Source organism: Ascidiella aspersa, chromosome 4 (assembly GCF_963924565.1).
Source record: "Ascidiella aspersa chromosome 4, kaAscAspe10.2, whole genome shotgun sequence".
NCBI lineage: Eukaryota > Metazoa > Chordata > Ascidiacea > Phlebobranchia > Ascidiidae > Ascidiella > Ascidiella aspersa.
The window spans coordinates 24,381,672-24,391,332 of record NC_139450.1 but is presented as its reverse complement, the minus strand read 5'-3'; the positions used below and the strand labels follow the sequence as shown (position 1 = coordinate 24,391,332).

Below are 9,661 nucleotides of genomic sequence, written 5' to 3'. Positions count from 1 at the left end.
TTTTAAAATATATTTAAATGTTAGCATTTTAAAGATTTTAGACCAAAAAATGTTTACCAACACTGTCTACGACCATACCAGGTTCAATGCACCCGATCTCGTCCGATCTCGGAAGTTAAGCAACGTTGGGATTGGTGAGTACTTGGATGGGTGACCGCCTAGGAATACCAATTGTCGTAGGCACAATATGATTTATTTAAGTTTTACATTTTTAAATAGATTAGACCATCAATGTTGACCAATACTGTCCACGATCATACCAGGTTGAATGCACACGATCTCGTCTGATCTCGGAAGTTAAGCAACGTCGGGATTGGTTAGTACTTGGATGGGTGACCGCCTAGGAATACCAATTGTCGTAGGCACAATATGATTTATTTAAGTTTTTACATTTTTAAATAGATTAGACCAAAAAATGTTGACCAATACTGGCTACGAACATACCAGGTTGAATGCACCCGATCTCGTCCGATCTCGGAAGTTAAGCAACGTCGGGATTGCTTAGTACTTGGATGGGTGACCGCCTAGGAATACCAATTGTCGTAGGCACAATATGATTTGTTTAAGTTTTTACATTTTTAAATAGATTAGACCATAAATGTTGACCAATACTGTCTACGACCATACCAGGTTGAATGCACCCGATCTCGTCCGATCTCGGAAGTTAAGCAACGTCGGGATTGGTTAGTACTTGGATGGGTGACCGCCTAGGAATACCAATTGTCGTAGGCAAAATATGATTTATTTAAGTTTTTACTTTTTTAAATAGATTAGACGTAAAATGTTGAGAAATACTGCTTACGACCATACCAGGTTGAATGCACCCGATCTCGTCCGATCTCGGAAGTTAAGCAACGTCGGGATTGGTTAGTACTTGGATGGGTGACCGCATAGGAATTCCAATTGTCATAGGCAAAATATGTTTTATAAAATATGTTTAAATGTTAACATTTTTGAAGATTTTAGACCAAAAAATGTTGACCAATACTGTCTACGACCAAACCAGGTTGAATGCACACGATCTCGTCCGATCTCGGAAGTTAAGCAACATCGGGATTGGTTGCTACTTGGATGGGTGACCGCCTAGGAATACCAATTGTCATAGGCAAAATATTATTTTTAAAATATATTTAAATGTTAGCATTTTAAAGATTTTAGACCAAAAAATGTTTACCAACACTGTCTACGACCATACCAGGTTCAATGCACCCGATCTCGTCCGATCTCGGAAGTTAAGCAACGTTGGGATTGGTGAGTACTTGGATGGGTGACCGCCTAGGAATACCAATTGTCGCAGGCACAATATGATTTATTTAAGTTTTACATTTTTAAATTGATTAGACCATAAATGTTGACCAATACTGTCCAAGACCATACCAGGTTGAATGCACACGATCTCGTCCGATCTCGGAAGTTAAGCAACGTCGGGATTGGTTAGTACTTGGATGGGTGACCGCCTAGGAATACCAATTGTCGTAGGCACAATATGATTGATTTAAGTTTTTACATTTTTAAATAGATTAGACCATAAATGTTGACGATTACTGTCTACGACCATATCAGGTTGAATGCACCCGATCTCGTCCGATCTCGGAAGTTAAGCAACGTCGGGATTGGTTAGTACTTGGATGGGTGACCGCCTAGGAATACCAATTATCGTAGGCAAAATAAGATTTATTTAAGTTTTTACATTTTTAAATAGATTAGACCAAAAAATGTTGACCAATACTGGCTACGACCATACCTAGGAATACCAATTGTCGTAGGCACAATATGATTTATTTAAGTTTTTACATTTTTAAATTGATTAGACCATAAATGTTGACCAATACTGTCTACGACCATACCAGGTTGAATGCACCCGATCTCCTCCGATCTCGGAAGTTAAGCAACGTCGGGATTGGTTAGTACTTGGATGGGTGACCGCCTAGGAATACCAATTGTCGTAGGCAAAATACGATTTATTTAAGTTTTTATTTTTAAAATAGAATAGACATAAAATGTTGAGAAATACTGCTTACGACCATACCAGGTTGAATGCATCCGATCTCGTCCGATCTCGGAAGTTAAGCAACGTCGGGATTGGTTAGTACTTGGATGGGTGACCGCCTAGGAATACCAATTGTCGTAGGCAAAATATGATTTATTTAAGTTTTTACATTTTTAAATAGATTAGACCATAAAATGTTGACCAATACTGGCTGCGACCATACCAGGTTGAATGCACCCGATCTCGTCCGATCTCGGAAGTTAAGCAACGTCGGGATTGGTTAGTACTTGGATGGGTGACCGCCTAGGAATACCAATTGTCGTAGGCAAAATATGATTTATTTAAGTTTTTACATTTTTAAATAGATTAGACCTAAAAATGTTGACCAATACTGCATACGACCATACCAGGTTGAATGCACCCCATCTCGTCCGATCTCGGAAGTTAAGCAACGTCGGGATTGGTTAGTACTTGGATGGGTGACCGCCTAGGAATACCAATTGTCGTAGGCACAATATGATTTGTTTAAGTTTTTACATTTTTAAATAGATTAGACCATAAATGTTGACCAATACTGTCTACGACCATACCAGGTTGAATGCACCCGATCTCGTCCGATCTCGGAAGTTAAGCAACGTCGGGATTGGTTAGTACTTGGATGGGTGACCGCATAGGAATTCCAATTGTCATAGGCAAAATATGATTTATAAAATATATTTAAATGTTAACATTTTTGAAGATTTTAGACCAAAAAATGTTGACCAATACTGTCTACGACCAAACCAGGTTGAATGCACACGATCTCGTCCGATCTCGGAAGTTAAGCAACATCGGGATTGGTTGCTACTTGGATGGGTGACCGCCTAGGAATACCAATTGTCATAGGCAAAATATTATTTTTAAAATATATTTAAATGTTAGCATTTTAAAGATTTTAGACCAAAAAATGTTTACCAACACTGTCTACGACCATACCAGGTTCAATGCACCCGATCTCGTCCGATCTCGGAAGTTAAGCAACGTTGGGATTGGTGAGTACTTGGATGGGTGACCGCCTAGGAATACCAATTGTCGTAGGCAAAATATGATTTATTTAAGTTTTACATTTTTAAATAGATTAGACCATAAATGTTGACCAATACTGTCCACGACCATACCAGGTTGAATGCACACAATCTCGTCCGATCTCGGAAGTTAAGCAACGTCGGGATTGGTTAGTACTTGGATGGGTGACCGCGTAGGAATACCAATTGTCGTAGGCACAATATGATTTATTTAAGTTTTTACATTTTTAAATAGATTAGACCATAAATGTTGACGATTACTGTCTACGACCATACCAGGTTGAATGCACCCGATCTCGTCCGATCTCGGAAGTTAAGCAACGTCGGGATTGGTTAGTACTTGGATGGGTGACCGCCTAGGAATACCAATTGTCGTAGGCACAATATGATTTATTTAAGTTTTTACATTTTTAAATAGATTAGACCAAAAAATGTTGACCAATACTGGCTACGAACATACCAGGTTGAATGCACCCGATCTCGTCCGATCTCGGAAGTTAACAAACGTCGGGATTGGTTAGTACTTGGATGGGTGACCGCCTAGGAATACCAATTGTCGTAGGCACAATATGATTTATTTAAGTTTTTACATTTTTAAATAGATTAGACCAAAAAATGTTGACCAATACTGTCTACGACCAAACCAGGTTGAATGCACACGATCTCGTCCGATCTCGGAAGTTAAGCAACATCGGGATTGGTTGCTACTTGGATGGGTGACCGCCTAGGAATACCAATTGTCGTAGGCACAATATGATTTATTTAAGTTTTTACATTTTTAAATAGATTAGACCAAAAAATGTTGACCAATACTGGCTACGAACATACCAGGTTGAATGCACCCGATCTCGTCCGATCTCGGAAGTTAAGCAACGTCGGGATTGGTTAGTACTTGGATGGGTGACCGCCTAGGAATACCAATTGTCGTAGGCACAATATGATTTATTTAAGTTTTTACATTTTTAAATAGATTAGACCAAAAAATGTTGACCAATACTGTCTACGACCAAACCAGGTTGAATGCACACGATCTCGTCCGATCTCGGAAGTTAAGCAACATCGGGATTGGTTGCTACTTGGATGGGTGACCGCCTAGGAATACCAATTGTCATAGGCAAAATATTATTTTTAAAATATATTTAAATGTTAGCATTTTAAAGATTTTAGACCAAAAAATGTTTACCAACACTGTCTACGACCATACCAGGTTCAATGCACCCGATCTCGTCCGATCTCGGAAGTTAAGCAACGTTGGGATTGGTGAGTACTTGGATGGGTGACCGCCTAGGAATACCAATTGTCGTAGGCAAAATATGATTTATTTAAGTTTTACATTTTTAAATAGATTAGACCATAAATGTTGACCAATACTGTCCACGACCATACCAGGTTGAATGCACACAATCTCGTCCGATCTCGGAAGTTAAGCAACGTCGGGATTGGTTAGTACTTGGATGGGTGACCGCGTAGGAATACCAATTGTCGTAGGCACAATATGATTTATTTAAGTTTTTACATTTTTAAATAGATTAGACCATAAATGTTGACGATTACTGTCTACGACCATACCAGGTTGAATGCACCCGATCTCGTCCGATCTCGGAAGTTAAGCAACGTCGGGATTGGTTAGTACTTGGATGGGTGACCGCCTAGGAATACCAATTGTCGTAGGCACAATATGATTTATTTAAGTTTTTACATTTTTAAATAGATTAGACCAAAAAATGTTGACCAATACTGGCTACGAACATACCAGGTTGAATGCACCCGATCTCGTCCGATCTCGGAAGTTAACAAACGTCGGGATTGCTTAGTACTTGGATGGGTGACCGCCTAGGAATACCAATTGTCGTAGGCACAATATGATTTGTTTAAGTTTTTACATTTTTAAATAGATTAGACCATAAATGTTGACCAATACTGTCTACGACCATACCAGGTTGAATGCACCCGATCTCGTCCGATCTCGGAAGTTAAGCAACGTCGGGATTGGTTAGTACTTGGATGGGTGACCGCCTAGGAATACCAATTGTCGTAGGCAAAATATGATTTATTTAAGTTTTTACTTTTTTAAATAGATTAGACGTAAAATGTTGAGAAATACTGCTTACGACCATACCAGATTGAATGCACCCGATCTCGTCCGATCTCGGAAGTTAAGCAACGTCGGGATTGGTTAGTACTTGGATGGGTGACCGCATAGGAATTCCAATTGTCATAGGCAAAATATGATTTATAAAATATATTTAAATGTTAACATTTTTGAAGATTTTAGACCAAAAAATGTTGACCAATACTGTCTACGACCAAACCAGGTTGAATGCACACGATCTCGTCCGATCTCGGAAGTTAAGCAACATCGGGATTGGTTGCTACTTGGATGGGTGACCGCCTAGGAATACCAATTGTCATAGGCAAAATATTATTTTTAAAATATATTTAAATGTTAGCATTTTAAAGATTTTAGACCAAAAAATGTTTACCAACACTGTCTACGACCATACCAGGTTCAATGCACCCGATCTCGTCCGATCTCGGAAGTTAAGCAACGTTGGGATTGGTGAGTACTTGGATGGGTGACCGCCTAGGAATACCAATTGTCGTAGGCACAATATGATTTATTTAAGTTTTACATTTTTAAATAGATTAGACCATAAATGTTGACCAATACTGTCCAAGACCATACCAGGTTGAATGCACACGATCTCGTCCGATCTCGGAAGTTAAGCAACGTCGGGATTGGTTAGTACTTGGATGGGTGACCGCCTAGGAATACCAATTGTCGTAGGCACAATATGATTGATTTAAGTTTTTACATTTTTAAATAGATTAGACCATAAATGTTGACGATTACTGTCTACGACCATACCAGGTTGAATGCACCCGATCTCGTCCGATCTCGGAAGTTAAGCAACGTCGGGATTGGTTAGTACTTGGATGGGTGACCGCCTAGGAATACCAATTATCGTAGGCAAAATAAGATTTATTTAAGTTTTTACATTTTTAAATAGATTAGACCAAAAAATGTTGACCAATACTGGCTACGACCATACCTAGGAATACCAATTGTCGTAGGCACAATATGATTTATTTAAGTTTTTACATTTTTAAATTGATTAGACCATAAATGTTGACCAATACTGTCTACGACCATACCAGGTTGAATGCACCCGATCTCCTCCGATCTCGGAAGTTAAGCAACGTCGGGATTGGTTAGTACTTGGATGGGTGACCGCCTAGGAATACCAATTGTCGTAGGCAAAATACGATTTATTTAAGTTTTTATTTTTAAAATAGAATAGACATAAAATGTTGAGAAATACTGCTTACGACCATACCAGGTTGAATGCATCCGATCTCGTCCGATCTCGGAAGTTAAGCAACGTCGGGATTGGTTAGTACTTGGATGGGTGACCGCCTAGGAATACCAATTGTCGTAGGCAAAATATGATTTATTTAAGTTTTTACATTTTTAAATAGATTAGACCATAAAATGTTGACCAATACTGGCTGCGACCATACCAGGTTGAATGCACCCGATCTCGTCCGATCTCGGAAGTTAAGCAACGTCGGGATTGGTTAGTACTTGGATGGGTGACCGCCTAGCAATACCAATTGTCATAGGCAAAATATGATTTATTTAAGTTTTTACATTTTTAAATAGATTAGACCAAAAAATGTTGACCAATACTGGCTACGAACATACCAGGTTGAATGCACCCGATCTCGTCCGATCTCGGAAGTTAAGCAACGTCGGGATTGCTTAGTACTTGGATGGGTGACCGCCTAGGAATACCAATTGTCGTAGGCTAAATATGATTTGTTTAAGTTTTTACATTTTTAAATAGATTAGACCATAAATGTTGACCAATACTGTCTACTACCATACCAGGTTGAATGCACCCGATCTCGTCCGATCTCGGAAGTTAAGCAACGTCGGGATTGGTTAGTACTTGGATGGGTGACCGCCTAGGAATACCAATTGTCGTAGGCAAAATATGATTTATTTAAGTTTTTACTTTTTTAAATAGATTAGACGTAAAATGTTGAGAAATACTGCTTACGACCATACCAGGTTGAATGCACCCGATCTCGTCCGATCTCGGAAGTTAAGCAACGTCGGGATTGCTTAGTACTTGGATGGGTGACCGCCTAGGAATACCAATTGTCGTAGGCAAAATATGATTTATTTAAGTTTTTACATTTTTAGATCGATTAGACCAAAAAATGTTGAGCAATACTGGCTACGACCATACCAGGTTGAATGCACCCGATCTCGTCCGATCTCGGAAGTTAAGCAACGTCGGGATTGGTTAGTACTTGGATGGGTGACCGCCTAGGAATACCAATTGTCGTAGGCAAAATATGATTTATTTAAGTTTTTACATTTTTCAATAGATTAGATCTAAAAATGTTGACCAATACTGCATACGACCATACCAGGTTGAATGCACCCCATCTCGTCCGATCTCGGAAGTTAAGCAACTTCGGGATTGGTTAGTACTTGGATGGGTGACCGCCTAGGAATACCAATTGTCGTAGGCACAATATGATTTGTTTAAGTTTTTACATTTTTAAATAGATTAGACCATAAATGTTGACCAATACTGTCTACGACCATACCAGGTTGAATGCACCCGATCTCGTCCGATCTCGGAAGTTAAGCAACGTCGGGATTGGTTAGTACTTGGATGGGTGACCCCCTAGGAATACCAATTGTCGTAGGCAAAATATGATTTATTTAAGTTTTTACTTTTTTAAATAGATTAGACGTAAAATGTTGAGAAATACTGCTTACGACCATACCAGGTTGAATGCACCCGATCTCGTCCGATCTCGGAAGTTAAGCCACGTCGGGATTGGTTAGTACTTGGATGGGTGACCGCATAGGAATTCCAATTGTCATAGGCAAAATATGATTTATAAAATATATTTAAATGTTAACATTTTTGAAGATTTTAGACCAAAAAATGTTGACCAATACTGTCTACGACCAAACCAGGTTGAATGCACACCATCTCGTCCGATCTCGGAAGTTAAGCAACATCGGGATTGGTTGCAACTTGGATGGGTGACCGCCTAGGAATACCAATTGTCATAGGCAAAATATTATTTTTAAAATATATTTAAATGTTAGCATTTTAAAGATTTTAGACCAAAAAATGTTTACCAACACTGTCTACGACCATACCAGGTTCAATGCACGCGATCTCGTCCGATCTCGGAAGTTAAGCAACGTTGGGATTGGTGAGTACTTGGATGGGTGACCGCCTAGGAATACCAATTGTCGTAGGCACAATTTGATTTATTTAAGTTTTACATTTTTAAATAGATTAGACCATAAATGTTGACCAATACTGTCCACGATCATACCAGGTTGAATGCACACGATCTCGTCCGATCTCGGAAGTTAAGCAACGTCGGGATTGGTTAGTACTTGGATGGGTGACCGCCTAGGAATACCAATTGTCGTAGGCACAATATGATTTATTTAAGTTTTTACATTTTTAAATAGATTAGACCAAAAAATGTTGACCAATACTGGCTACGAACATACCAGGTTGAATGCACCCGATCTCGTCCGATCTCGGAAGTTAAGCAACGTCGGGATTGCTTAGTACTTGGATGGGTGACCGCCTAGGAATACCAATTGTCGTAGGCACAATATGATTTGTTTAAGTTTTTACATTTTTAAATAGATTAGACCATAAATGTTGACCAATACTGTCTACGACCATACCAGGTTGAATGCACCCGATCTCGTCCGATCTCGGAAGTTAAGCAACGTCGGGATTGGTTAGTACTTGGATGGGTGACCGCCTAGGAATACCAATTGTCGTAGGCAAAATATGATTTATTCAAGTTTTTACATTTTTAAATAGATTAGACCAAAAAATGTTGACCAATACTGGCTACGAACATACCAGATTGAATGCACCCGATCTCGTCCGATCTCGGAAGTTAAGCAACGTCGGGATTGGTTAGTACTTGGATGGGTGACCGCCTAGCAATACCAATTGTCATAGGCAAAATATGATTTTTAAAATATATTTAAATGTTAACATTTTCAAAGATTTTAGACCAAAAAATGTTGACCAATACTGTCTACGACCATACCAGGTTGAATGCACCCGATCTCGTCCGATCTCGGAAGTTAAGCAACGTCGGGATTGGTTAGTACTTGGATGGGTGACCGCCTAGGAATACCAATTGTCGTAGGCATAATATCATTTATTTAAGTTTTTACATTTTTAAATAGATTAGAACATAAATGTTGACCAATACTGGCTACGACCATACCAGGTTGAATGCACCCGATCTCGTCCGATCTCGGAAGTTAAGCAACGTCGGGATTGGTTAGTACTTGGATGGGTGACCGCCTAGCAATACCAATTGTCGTAGGCAAAATATGATTTATTTAAGTTTTTACATTTTTAAATAGATTAGACCAAAAAATGTTGACCAATACTGGCTACGACCATACCAGGTTGAATGCACACGATCTCGTCCGATCTCGGAAGTTAAGCAACGTCGGGATTGGTTAGTACTTGGATGGGTGACCGCCTAGCAATACCAATTGTCATAGGCAAAATATGATTTTTAAAAT

General features: G+C 39.2%; 25 non-coding genes and 25 pseudogenes across 25 annotated transcripts; all 50 read left to right on the top strand.

Moving 5' to 3' along the window:
• The first annotated feature begins 64 nt into the window (after positions 1–64).
• On the top strand, positions 65–183 carry LOC146153980 (5S ribosomal RNA). Its single transcript, XR_014498473.1, has one exon. It is a non-coding gene; the product is annotated as a 5S ribosomal RNA (ribosomal RNA).
• A 63-nt stretch (positions 184–246) lies between these two features.
• On the top strand, positions 247–365 carry LOC146153979 (5S ribosomal RNA; annotated as a pseudogene).
• Positions 366–430: 65 nt separating this feature from the next.
• On the top strand, positions 431–549 carry LOC146153978 (5S ribosomal RNA; annotated as a pseudogene).
• Positions 550–613: 64 nt separating this feature from the next.
• Positions 614–732, top strand: LOC146153977 (5S ribosomal RNA). The gene has a single exon (XR_014494997.1). It is a non-coding gene; the product is annotated as a 5S ribosomal RNA (ribosomal RNA).
• Positions 733–796: 64 nt separating this feature from the next.
• On the top strand, positions 797–915 carry LOC146153976 (5S ribosomal RNA). Its single transcript, XR_014497880.1, has one exon. It is a non-coding gene; the product is annotated as a 5S ribosomal RNA (ribosomal RNA).
• A 74-nt stretch (positions 916–989) lies between these two features.
• Positions 990–1,108, top strand: LOC146153975 (5S ribosomal RNA; annotated as a pseudogene).
• Positions 1,109–1,181: 73 nt separating this feature from the next.
• Positions 1,182–1,300, top strand: LOC146153974 (5S ribosomal RNA; annotated as a pseudogene).
• Positions 1,301–1,363: 63 nt separating this feature from the next.
• Positions 1,364–1,482, top strand: LOC146153973 (5S ribosomal RNA; annotated as a pseudogene).
• Positions 1,483–1,546: 64 nt separating this feature from the next.
• LOC146153972 (5S ribosomal RNA) lies at positions 1,547–1,665 on the top strand. Its single transcript, XR_014497285.1, has one exon. It is a non-coding gene; the product is annotated as a 5S ribosomal RNA (ribosomal RNA).
• Positions 1,666–1,833: 168 nt separating this feature from the next.
• Positions 1,834–1,952, top strand: LOC146153971 (5S ribosomal RNA). The gene has a single exon (XR_014496053.1). It is a non-coding gene; the product is annotated as a 5S ribosomal RNA (ribosomal RNA).
• Positions 1,953–2,015: 63 nt separating this feature from the next.
• Positions 2,016–2,134, top strand: LOC146153970 (5S ribosomal RNA). Its single transcript, XR_014496719.1, has one exon. It is a non-coding gene; the product is annotated as a 5S ribosomal RNA (ribosomal RNA).
• A 65-nt stretch (positions 2,135–2,199) lies between these two features.
• LOC146153969 (5S ribosomal RNA) lies at positions 2,200–2,318 on the top strand. Its single transcript, XR_014497112.1, has one exon. It is a non-coding gene; the product is annotated as a 5S ribosomal RNA (ribosomal RNA).
• Positions 2,319–2,383: 65 nt separating this feature from the next.
• On the top strand, positions 2,384–2,502 carry LOC146153968 (5S ribosomal RNA; annotated as a pseudogene).
• Positions 2,503–2,566: 64 nt separating this feature from the next.
• Positions 2,567–2,685, top strand: LOC146153967 (5S ribosomal RNA). Its single transcript, XR_014497714.1, has one exon. It is a non-coding gene; the product is annotated as a 5S ribosomal RNA (ribosomal RNA).
• A 74-nt stretch (positions 2,686–2,759) lies between these two features.
• Positions 2,760–2,878, top strand: LOC146153966 (5S ribosomal RNA; annotated as a pseudogene).
• Positions 2,879–2,951: 73 nt separating this feature from the next.
• LOC146153965 (5S ribosomal RNA) lies at positions 2,952–3,070 on the top strand. The gene has a single exon (XR_014498472.1). It is a non-coding gene; the product is annotated as a 5S ribosomal RNA (ribosomal RNA).
• Positions 3,071–3,133: 63 nt separating this feature from the next.
• On the top strand, positions 3,134–3,252 carry LOC146153964 (5S ribosomal RNA; annotated as a pseudogene).
• A 64-nt stretch (positions 3,253–3,316) lies between these two features.
• On the top strand, positions 3,317–3,435 carry LOC146153963 (5S ribosomal RNA). Its single transcript, XR_014494996.1, has one exon. It is a non-coding gene; the product is annotated as a 5S ribosomal RNA (ribosomal RNA).
• Positions 3,436–3,500: 65 nt separating this feature from the next.
• LOC146153962 (5S ribosomal RNA) lies at positions 3,501–3,619 on the top strand (annotated as a pseudogene).
• Positions 3,620–3,684: 65 nt separating this feature from the next.
• On the top strand, positions 3,685–3,803 carry LOC146153961 (5S ribosomal RNA; annotated as a pseudogene).
• A 65-nt stretch (positions 3,804–3,868) lies between these two features.
• LOC146153960 (5S ribosomal RNA) lies at positions 3,869–3,987 on the top strand. Its single transcript, XR_014498260.1, has one exon. It is a non-coding gene; the product is annotated as a 5S ribosomal RNA (ribosomal RNA).
• Positions 3,988–4,052: 65 nt separating this feature from the next.
• On the top strand, positions 4,053–4,171 carry LOC146153959 (5S ribosomal RNA; annotated as a pseudogene).
• A 73-nt stretch (positions 4,172–4,244) lies between these two features.
• Positions 4,245–4,363, top strand: LOC146153958 (5S ribosomal RNA). The gene has a single exon (XR_014498471.1). It is a non-coding gene; the product is annotated as a 5S ribosomal RNA (ribosomal RNA).
• A 63-nt stretch (positions 4,364–4,426) lies between these two features.
• On the top strand, positions 4,427–4,545 carry LOC146153957 (5S ribosomal RNA; annotated as a pseudogene).
• A 64-nt stretch (positions 4,546–4,609) lies between these two features.
• Positions 4,610–4,728, top strand: LOC146153956 (5S ribosomal RNA). The gene has a single exon (XR_014494995.1). It is a non-coding gene; the product is annotated as a 5S ribosomal RNA (ribosomal RNA).
• A 65-nt stretch (positions 4,729–4,793) lies between these two features.
• Positions 4,794–4,912, top strand: LOC146153955 (5S ribosomal RNA; annotated as a pseudogene).
• A 64-nt stretch (positions 4,913–4,976) lies between these two features.
• LOC146153954 (5S ribosomal RNA) lies at positions 4,977–5,095 on the top strand. The gene has a single exon (XR_014494993.1). It is a non-coding gene; the product is annotated as a 5S ribosomal RNA (ribosomal RNA).
• A 64-nt stretch (positions 5,096–5,159) lies between these two features.
• LOC146153953 (5S ribosomal RNA) lies at positions 5,160–5,278 on the top strand (annotated as a pseudogene).
• Positions 5,279–5,352: 74 nt separating this feature from the next.
• On the top strand, positions 5,353–5,471 carry LOC146153952 (5S ribosomal RNA; annotated as a pseudogene).
• A 73-nt stretch (positions 5,472–5,544) lies between these two features.
• LOC146153951 (5S ribosomal RNA) lies at positions 5,545–5,663 on the top strand. The gene has a single exon (XR_014498470.1). It is a non-coding gene; the product is annotated as a 5S ribosomal RNA (ribosomal RNA).
• A 63-nt stretch (positions 5,664–5,726) lies between these two features.
• On the top strand, positions 5,727–5,845 carry LOC146153950 (5S ribosomal RNA; annotated as a pseudogene).
• A 64-nt stretch (positions 5,846–5,909) lies between these two features.
• LOC146153949 (5S ribosomal RNA) lies at positions 5,910–6,028 on the top strand. The gene has a single exon (XR_014496118.1). It is a non-coding gene; the product is annotated as a 5S ribosomal RNA (ribosomal RNA).
• Positions 6,029–6,196: 168 nt separating this feature from the next.
• On the top strand, positions 6,197–6,315 carry LOC146153948 (5S ribosomal RNA). The gene has a single exon (XR_014496052.1). It is a non-coding gene; the product is annotated as a 5S ribosomal RNA (ribosomal RNA).
• A 63-nt stretch (positions 6,316–6,378) lies between these two features.
• On the top strand, positions 6,379–6,497 carry LOC146153947 (5S ribosomal RNA). The gene has a single exon (XR_014496718.1). It is a non-coding gene; the product is annotated as a 5S ribosomal RNA (ribosomal RNA).
• A 65-nt stretch (positions 6,498–6,562) lies between these two features.
• On the top strand, positions 6,563–6,681 carry LOC146153946 (5S ribosomal RNA; annotated as a pseudogene).
• Positions 6,682–6,746: 65 nt separating this feature from the next.
• On the top strand, positions 6,747–6,865 carry LOC146153945 (5S ribosomal RNA; annotated as a pseudogene).
• A 64-nt stretch (positions 6,866–6,929) lies between these two features.
• On the top strand, positions 6,930–7,048 carry LOC146153944 (5S ribosomal RNA). The gene has a single exon (XR_014497747.1). It is a non-coding gene; the product is annotated as a 5S ribosomal RNA (ribosomal RNA).
• Positions 7,049–7,112: 64 nt separating this feature from the next.
• Positions 7,113–7,231, top strand: LOC146153943 (5S ribosomal RNA). The gene has a single exon (XR_014496878.1). It is a non-coding gene; the product is annotated as a 5S ribosomal RNA (ribosomal RNA).
• A 65-nt stretch (positions 7,232–7,296) lies between these two features.
• LOC146153942 (5S ribosomal RNA) lies at positions 7,297–7,415 on the top strand. The gene has a single exon (XR_014496268.1). It is a non-coding gene; the product is annotated as a 5S ribosomal RNA (ribosomal RNA).
• A 65-nt stretch (positions 7,416–7,480) lies between these two features.
• On the top strand, positions 7,481–7,599 carry LOC146153941 (5S ribosomal RNA). The gene has a single exon (XR_014498342.1). It is a non-coding gene; the product is annotated as a 5S ribosomal RNA (ribosomal RNA).
• Positions 7,600–7,663: 64 nt separating this feature from the next.
• LOC146153940 (5S ribosomal RNA) lies at positions 7,664–7,782 on the top strand. Its single transcript, XR_014495981.1, has one exon. It is a non-coding gene; the product is annotated as a 5S ribosomal RNA (ribosomal RNA).
• Positions 7,783–7,846: 64 nt separating this feature from the next.
• Positions 7,847–7,965, top strand: LOC146153939 (5S ribosomal RNA; annotated as a pseudogene).
• Positions 7,966–8,231: 266 nt separating this feature from the next.
• LOC146153938 (5S ribosomal RNA) lies at positions 8,232–8,350 on the top strand (annotated as a pseudogene).
• A 63-nt stretch (positions 8,351–8,413) lies between these two features.
• LOC146153937 (5S ribosomal RNA) lies at positions 8,414–8,532 on the top strand (annotated as a pseudogene).
• A 65-nt stretch (positions 8,533–8,597) lies between these two features.
• LOC146153936 (5S ribosomal RNA) lies at positions 8,598–8,716 on the top strand (annotated as a pseudogene).
• A 64-nt stretch (positions 8,717–8,780) lies between these two features.
• On the top strand, positions 8,781–8,899 carry LOC146153935 (5S ribosomal RNA). The gene has a single exon (XR_014494992.1). It is a non-coding gene; the product is annotated as a 5S ribosomal RNA (ribosomal RNA).
• A 65-nt stretch (positions 8,900–8,964) lies between these two features.
• On the top strand, positions 8,965–9,083 carry LOC146153934 (5S ribosomal RNA; annotated as a pseudogene).
• Positions 9,084–9,157: 74 nt separating this feature from the next.
• Positions 9,158–9,276, top strand: LOC146153933 (5S ribosomal RNA). Its single transcript, XR_014494991.1, has one exon. It is a non-coding gene; the product is annotated as a 5S ribosomal RNA (ribosomal RNA).
• Positions 9,277–9,340: 64 nt separating this feature from the next.
• On the top strand, positions 9,341–9,459 carry LOC146153932 (5S ribosomal RNA; annotated as a pseudogene).
• A 65-nt stretch (positions 9,460–9,524) lies between these two features.
• On the top strand, positions 9,525–9,643 carry LOC146153931 (5S ribosomal RNA; annotated as a pseudogene).
• The last annotated feature ends 18 nt before the right edge of the window (positions 9,644–9,661 follow it).